Genomic DNA, 9187 nt, shown 5'->3' on the forward strand with positions numbered 1-9187 from the left:
TAGTATTAGCCCAGGTATTTGATGACTGGGTATTATATATGCCTCTGTTCTCATTCCTATGCCTGATGGATGGGATGGACAAGGAGCTGGTTTTGAGGACCGAGGCTCTGCCATAACTAGTTGTGTGATCTTGGGCAACCATCTGCGGGCTTCAGTTTTCTTGTGAGCAAAATTAAATAAAAACGTGAATCACTAAAATTTCTTCTTGTTCTTATATTGCATGATTTTATCCTTTTAAGTCAACGTGTATTGAACTACTGATGGGCCAGATACTGTGCCATGTGCCTCCCAGGCATTCTCTCATTTGCTGAATCTTCTCAGCAAATCTTCTCAAATGCTGAATCTTCTTCCAGCAGCCTTCAGAAGCAGGTACAGTTATTCGTCCCATTCACAGGTGAGAACACCGAGGCCTAGAGAGAGAAAAGCCAAGCTCTGCATCTCATGCCTGTTCGGGCACATATGCCTGCCATGTGCCTCCCTGTAACAGGTCTCAGGTGTTACTATTTCCCTTCTTCTTTCTCTGCCTTTTTTCTTTAGTATTAAAATGATTGTTTTTATGGAAATACTATTTGCTAATTGTTTAAAAAATCAATAAATACACAACAGCATGAATAACAAAACAAAACTAATCTACATCACCACCATCCAGGAAAAACTTATTAATATTAGGCAAGCATTATTCCAGATACCTTGTGATATACATGCACACCCGGCTGGAGCTGGCTAGACACACAGACAAAATGGGGTAATTATTTCTAGAAATAAAGTGTGTAAAATATTTTACTTGATTCTAAGAAGGAAAAAGAGGAAACTGAAGAAACTGAGTCTCTGCAGGAGATATTATTTTCTTAAGAAGCTCTTTAGGGTTAAGAAAATAAGTTTATGAAAAACAGTTACAGATGGACAAGGTCTCACTCTCTCACCTAGGCTGGAGTGCAGTGGCACAATCAAGACTCAGTACAGCCTCAACCTCCCTGGCTCAAGTGATCTCCCCACCACCTCACCCTCCCGAGTAGCTGGGACTATAGGCACGTGCCACCATGCCCAGCTAATTTCTTTTTTTTTTTTTGGATTTTAGTGGAGACAGGGTTTAGCCACATTGCCCAGGGTGGTCTTGAACTTCTGGGCTCAAGCAATCCACCCACCTTGGCCTCCCAAAGTGCTGGGATTACAGGTGGGAACCACTGTGTCTGGCCTATATACTTCATATTTCAATTTCAGACACCATTAACTAATTCTCTGCTATGAAAGGTGAGGAAAGTAGCCCTAATTCCCATGTTCTGACACCTTCTATTTTCATTAGTTATATTACTTTTTTTTTTTTTACTAAATAATAAAAAGATTTTTAACATTTACATTCTATGCTATACTCATAATTCTCAGGATTTGGAAGTAACTTCATAACTCCAGGATTTGTAGCTTGCGTTCTCAGTTTAAATGGATTTATTGCTTACTTGTCTTCTTATCACACAGCTTCTTCATTCCTGAGTACTTTCATTCTGATTCATGTCTTAGTTGACTGGAGTCTGTCAAGTGGATTTTTCGAGGAGGACTCAGAAACGCTGAATCTCTAAATTCTCATGTGCTTGGGAATATCTGCTTGATGCTCTTATGTATGTACAAACACTTGCCTGGATTTATTATTCCTGGGTCATTGTTTTCCCTTGGAATTTTGTAGACATTGCTACATCGTCCCCAGACATTGGGACTATGGGGAAGTCTGAGGCCAGCACCATTTTCCCCCCTTATGAGCAACTTATTATTTTCCTTAGGCCTGATATCTAAAGAATTTTTCCTTTATCCTTGACTGTCATAACTTAACACCATCATGCCTCCATGTTGAATAATTTTCATCAATTTGTCCTGGGGGAAATGTGGGGATTGTTTTATTCTGCAGATCCAGTTCTTTGAGGCAGGGTAAGCGTATGCTTCCATGACATGATTTGGAGGATAATAGATAGGTTCCCCCCCATATGAAGTGTCTTCCCATAACCTTCTTACTAGCAAACCACTCTGTCTAAAACTATATCTTGTTCACTGTCATTTCCCTAGTGCTTGGCCATATCTGGCACACAATGGACATGCCAAAAATATCTGGTGAAATAGAACACAGGATAAATGGAAACGAGGAAGGTGGGGGAGAGGCTAGAATGAGGAAGGGCACTTGAAGGAGGGGCGAAAATTTCACTCTCTTGCCTTGCTGTGTCGAAGCAGTAATCCTTTAAACAGTCCTACTCAATTTTAATCCACTCAGGAAAATCATGGGTGGGGCGAACCACTGTTGATGAGGTGTTGTGCCTACCCATTAGTGTGGGGGTGATGGCAAAAAAGTTTAAACCCACTGGTTGGGGTAAGAAGCACTTGAACCCTTTCATCTTGGACACTGGTCTCCCAACTGCACTCTTGCTTGAGTGTTTTCCTGATCCAATTCATCTTTCCCACTGCCTTAACGGTAATTTTTCTAAAACAAACAAGTAAAAATAAGTATTCACAGAGACAATCTGTAGTCTTAGATTCTTGAATATTTCCCTACTGATTTTTCTTCAGGAAGAAGCAAAGTAGTCCAAGTTCTTTGGAGTAAGACGCTCTCAAATGCCTGGGAACACTGATCTCCTAATTTGTCTTCCTGCTTTGAGTGTCCCTCTGAGGCTAAAGTTCCTGGCTCAGTCTCTAACAATGGTAAGTACAAAATCAACGTTACTTCCTGACCTTTCTCCCTCTCTGTGTATTGGTCAATCACTACCTGATCATATTGTACTGAAATTAATTCTTGGAATGACTGTCTTCCCCTAGACTATGAGCCTCTCTGGGCAAGATCCATGTCTTACTCATTTTTGTGTCTGCAGTTTAGTTCCTGGTTCATGGTAGGTTCTCAATAAATGTCTGTTGGAATGAGTTGATCTCTTGGAGCCAGTGCCCCAGAAAGATATATAAGTACTATTTTTATCCTTTCCATTGTGTGTCCACCTTCTCTCCAATCCTAGATCACCGAAAGTGAAGTGGAAGTGATGAGAGTAGCAATTCGTAGTATCAAAACAACTCCTTGTGGTGCACAGAAAGCCCAGCACTGTCTTGTATGGGAGACCGTGGTTCTGCCACTATCTTGCTGGGTGACCTGAGATAACTTCTTTTCTCTCTGGGTCTGATTCCTCATAGGTCATTTCCACTCCTGACCCTGAGGAGTGCCACTGGAGATGATCTCACAACTAAGAGAGGGGGAGAGGTCAGGAACTAACATTTATTTTATAGTTACCATTGTGGTATGGTTTGCAACATGGCTCTGTAACCCTCAGGGTCCCTGCCAGATATCTTCATCTATTCCCTTATTCTCCTCAGGTCCCTGGCCCTCCCCTTTCCTCTGTGCTCTTAGCAGTTGACCTTGTCTTTTCCTTTACTGAGAGTAGAGGCACCTCTTACAAATACTCTGGCCTCTGCCTGGACTGACTGGGCTAAATTGTCTCCAGAGATGGCCACCAACCATTCCTCCCACCTGTCTGCATGCAGGCTACTCCTCCTGTCAGAAGATGGAGACTGCTTCCTTGCCCTTGAATCCAAGCTGGCTCATGACTTCCCTCAACCAACAGGAAATGGCAGAAGTGATGCTCTGAGGCTTCTGGGCCTAGACTTCAAGAGGTGTTGCAGCTTTCCTTTTTCCCTCTTGGGATCTAGCCTACCACATAGAGAAGTTTGGGTTGACAACTAAATGTGAGAGAGAGACAGACAGAGAGAAGAGGGAGAGTTAATTCAGCTAGACCTTAGTCATTCCAGCCTTCCTAGGTGAAGCACTAGCATGTGAGAGAAGCCACCTTCTAACCTATCAGAGCCCCCAATTTTACTGACCTCAGTCAACACCATGTGGAACAGAACTACCCCAGGGAGCCCAATCAACCCATACAATCATGAGAAATTAAAAACTGATGTTTTAGCCTCCTGAGTTTTAAGGTAGTTTGTTACACAAAAACACTGGAATTTTGACCCACCTTCACCTCCAATGCCAACCTGCTAAATAAAATTTGGCTCAAGTGTCAACTCTTTCATGAACCCTCTGTATCCTTTTCTTGCTCATTCCAGCCTGATTTTCTCTTCTCCTTCCCAAAATTCCATAGTACTTTGTATTGCAAACTATGTGCTTACAACCCCCAAAGGGTCTGGGCATCTAGAAGGCGTAGATTTGGTTTAATTCATTTTTGCCTCTGCCTAGCCTGACACCTGGCACATTTAGATATTTAGTCATTGTTTGCTGAATTAATGGATGGATGAAGAAGAAAATTAAACAGGTGATATCTACAGGCACATCTGGCTCCAAAATTGAATCATGTCATCTAGCAATGCTCAGGACAGTTAACATAAGCAATTTCTCATACCACGCTAAAGTGGAAGGATGACAGACAGCATACTTCACAGAATAGTTGAGGTGTCCAGGAGATTAAATCCCTTGCTTGAACTTATTGTTTGAATAAAGACAAATTAATTAATATCCATGCATTGAGTACAGTCTACGAAAATGTATAAGACTTAATTGCCCCTTCAAAGAGCCACAAGCAGCCAAAATTTATTAAAAGCACTGCACTAGGCACCATTGTTTCATTTTACAGATGAGGCAAGTTAGGCCAGAAAGGCCTCAAGTCTCACAGTTGAAAGAAGGTGAAGATGAGACTCCACCACAGGCCTGTCTGACATGCAAGCCGAGCACAGTTTTGCCTAGTCCAGGACAAAAACGCAAAAGCGGGAGGGAGTCAGAATGACCCTTCAGTCATAGAACCAGGCAGGTGATAATGAAGGCTGTGTCTTTTGGCAAACCTCATTATCGAATAACAGTAAAGACCTAAACACAACCTCAGCCATGGTCTAGCACACATCATCTTCACCCAGAGCACTGCAATGCTTTCTTAGTGTCAATGTACTCCTAGGCTTTCTTTCATTTCCACGCTACTTTCAGAATTAACTTCCCCAATACAAATATGATCCAGTTATGCCCCTACCATAAATCCACAGAATAATGTGGCTTCCAATCACACCTGGACATTCTTTTCTTGTGTTATCTCCAATCATTCATAAACACAGGTGATAGAGTTTGAATATTTGTCCCCTCCAAATTTCATGTTGAAACATGATCCCCAAGGTTGGAGGTGGGGCCCAGTAGGAGATGTTTGGATCACAGGGGGATCCCTCATGAATGGCTTTGTGCCCTCCCCTGTGGTAACAAGTGAGTTCTCACTCCATTCATTCAAGAGCTGTTTTTTTTAAAAGAAGGTGGCACCCCTCCTTCTCTTTCTTGCTCCTTCTCTCACTATGTGACCCATCAGTTACCCTTGGCAAAAGCTTCCTGAGGCCCTTACCAAAACCAGATGCTGGTGCCATGCGTCTTATATACAGCCTGCAGAACCATGAGCCAAACAAATGTCTTTTCTATATAAATTACTCAGCCTCAGGTATTCCATTATAGCAACACAAATGGACTGACACAATAAATGAACGATGATCTACTGTCTCTGGCACAGGTGTGGGTTATTCTCAAGGCTCCATGCATTTTTATATGCTGTGACCTCTTCCCAGACTGCCCTTCTCTCCCCATAGACATTTAAGCATCCTTTTAGGCTCAGTTCAAACCTCGCCTCCTCTGCAAAACCTTCTTATTCTCCCAAGCAATATTGCCTGCTCTCTGTACCCATACTTCATCTGCTACTTAGTTATCACCTATGCATGTTTATGTATCTGTCCTCAAATCTCAAGGTCATTTTTGTATTTTTCTTAATCCAGCTTTCACCCTGAGCACCTAGCACAATTTCTGACACAGCCTAGACCTGTTATAAATTCTTTCTGAATACAGGAGTACATTTTTTTTCTTCACTCATATTCCTGGCTTGCTGGAAGAATACAGAATCTACAAATCTTCTAGTTTGTCTTCTCCTTACAGTGGAAAATGCAGTCAAGTTTTTAATAATAATCTTTCTCAAAAACTTTCGTTTCCTTGGAAAGAGATGTTTCAAATCCCAAGGCCATTCCCTACTGCAAATGTCTAACACGCCGTATGTGAAGCTGGAACAAATGGATTATATCCCTTTGATTTTCTGGCATAAATTCCACTGTGTGGTACAGACTTCCTGTTTCTGCCATTTGTTGTCATGACAGCTCCAGTAGGAAACAGCCTTGTGCCTTTGGGCTTGTATAAGTTTCTATCTTTGTTGGCAAGGCGATACCTGCTCAATGTAGTTCACAGCAGGGACTTAAGAAATTTGAGGGTTTTCAGCATCTTCCATTTTTCCCTTGCTCTGAAAGGTGCATTTGGTTAATTAAATCATGAAATTCAAAGATTTGAACACATTCAGAATTCAGTAATGAGGTACATGACACAACATGCCATTGTACGACCTGTTTCAAAAGGGATTTCTGCCTTTAAGCTTCATGGATAATTCTTGTGTCACATTACCAGCCTCAGGTAGGCACATTTAAGGATTACCAAATAAATGTTTGATGACATGAAATTAGAAATTCCTGCTACAACCTTGTGCAGCTCCACTGGCAGGGGGGCAGGACAACAGAGGATGTCTCCTAACAGGGTAAACTACCCTATGGTTATGATAGTCATAAAGAGTGTGCAGGGGGCAGCCAAGAGAACTTCCCAGAGCGCAGGCTCCTTGTGACCTTCACCCCTAGCAGAGGTCGGGCACCAGGTGCAGACTGTAAATGCTCAGCAATGTAAGCACAGAGCCTTCTTACAACATGTTTGTTTATTCTTCGGTATCACGAATCCTGTGCTAGGCTCTAGAGCAAGGACGATAGATAATCAGGATGAGTCTTCAAGTAATGAACAGATTATTAAAATTCAGAGGGTGATTTCTACTGACATCAGGGTTTGCTTTCTATACCAAGAGAAATAAAATGATATCTTTAAATAAGTTATTATTATAACCCATTCTCTCCCAAACCAATAGGCTCGTTTCCCCAGGTACTTTGTCATTAAACTATTCACAGCATGCTCATAGTTACTAATATCATAGCTTACTCTGCTAATATTAAATTATTTGACAACATAAGCCAGAGTTTACTCTGGATTAGCTCCACAGAAAATGAATGTAGAGGCCAGTAAGCCAACCAAATCACTGATCCTTCAATCCAAAGGAGGAAATGTCCTATTAGCTTAACAAACATATGAATTAGCCTACCTAGCATATAGCATATTAGCTATAAGCTGATGGTTTGAAAACATTCAAGATGTGGGACAGTATTGTATACACAAAGCACAGGCTTTAGAGAAAGACTTGGATGTCAGCCCCAATATGTAAACTTGGGTAAGGGAAGGGGGTAATTCAAAGCTCTATGACTCAGTTCTCTTTTATGTAAACAAAGCATGTTAATAATAGCTACCTCCTTGGGTCATTGCAAGTATTCAAGGAGGAAACTATGCAAACCACATAGTCTAGGGCCTGGCATGTCATAAACACTTGATAAATGAAATGTCTGATTATGGTCATAGAAAGAGAGGAAATATATAGAATAAGACCTTGTTTAAAACATCAGGATAAATAGAAAGTACAACATGAAATGGCAGACAAATTTCCAAATCCATCATTAATCAACAAGGAAATGAAAATGAGTTTCAATTGCAGCTAAGATGGAATAGCAGGGACCAGATTTACCAACCCATCTGAAACAACCAAAAACCTTGACAAAATAAAAGAAACAATGTTTTTTAAGACACAGGATACTGCTAATGAAAGTAATCCCCAGGAGATGGGAAACAAATGAAGAGAGCCCTAAAATTACCTCGGCTTACCACCTTCAGCCAAGCAGAGCCTGACAGACTCCTTGAATTTAGGAGAACAAGTTGGGAGTCAGGGGAAATAAAGGCAGCCAGAGTTTGCAGAACAGAGTACTAGAGATAAGTGAGCTGTACAAAATGAGAATTCCAGGGATCTACAGAGGGTCCTTCTTGAATATTCAGGAGAACACTGATCAGTATGTACATATGAGGAAACGACTCAAAGCTAGGGAGATAAAATTACCCTAAAGGATTAGAGAGAACGGTACCTATGGCTCACACTAGGCCAAGAATAGTGTCTGTTTCTACCAGCCAGTTGGAAAAGCTCATAATCCACAGGGCACTGAATGTAGTATGCCAAACGGCCAGGACCATGTCTCAGTAATGAGAAAAATCAGTCCTGAATTAAATGCTGCCTCAACCTAAAAATTTTTAAAGCAAGACTAAAAAGGATCAAGCTGTTTTCAAGTAACTGAACTGCATCTGAAAACAAAGCTCAATAATATTTATATGAATGCAAAAATATACCAGCATCCAACAAAGTAAAATTCACAATATCTGGCATCTAATCAAAAATGTTCAGATGTGTGAGGAAGCAGAAAAATATGATTTATAAGATGAAAAATCTATCAAAATAGACTCATAACTGATACAGATATTAGAATTAGCAATGAATTAGCAAAAAAAATTATTATAACTACATTCAATATGTAAAAAGTTCTTCACAGAGACATGGAAAATATAAGAAAACTCCAAAAAGAATTTCTAGTGATGAAAACTACAATATCTGAGATTTTTAAATATGCTGGATTAGCTTAACATTAGATTAAACATTTCAACAGAAAGATTCATGAACTTTAAGACATAGCAACAGAAATTATTCCAAATAAAACAGAAAAAAATGTTGAGTTTTTAATTTGTTTGTTCATTTTTTAAGAAATGAGAAGAGCACCAGTGATCTAAGGGATAATTTCAAGAAGCCAAATATAAGTGCAATTAGATTCCCCAATGGAGAAGAGCAAGGAGGGCAATAAAGAAAATATATTTAAAGAAATAAAAGCATAATTTTTTCAAGTTCATAAAAACTATAAAACCTTAGATTCAAGGCTACCAATGAACCCTAAGCATAAGAAACAAAGAAAATTTCAAGTAACATCATAACCAAATTGCTCAAAACCAAAGATAAAGAGAAATTTTAGAATTAGCCAGAGGAAAAAAGACATATTAAGAACAGAGAAACAAAAATGAAGATGATATCACATTTCTCATTGGAAACAATATAAATGAGAAGTTATTGAAGCAACATCTTGAAACTACTGACAGTACAAAACAAACAAAACAAACTCCCAATATGTCTGTACTTAGCAGGAATGTCTTTTTTAAATGAAGGCAAATAAGACTTTTTCAGACATACAAAGTCTGAAA

This window comes from Piliocolobus tephrosceles, chromosome 8 (genome assembly GCF_002776525.5).
Source record: "Piliocolobus tephrosceles isolate RC106 chromosome 8, ASM277652v3, whole genome shotgun sequence".
Lineage (NCBI taxonomy): Eukaryota > Metazoa > Chordata > Mammalia > Primates > Cercopithecidae > Piliocolobus > Piliocolobus tephrosceles.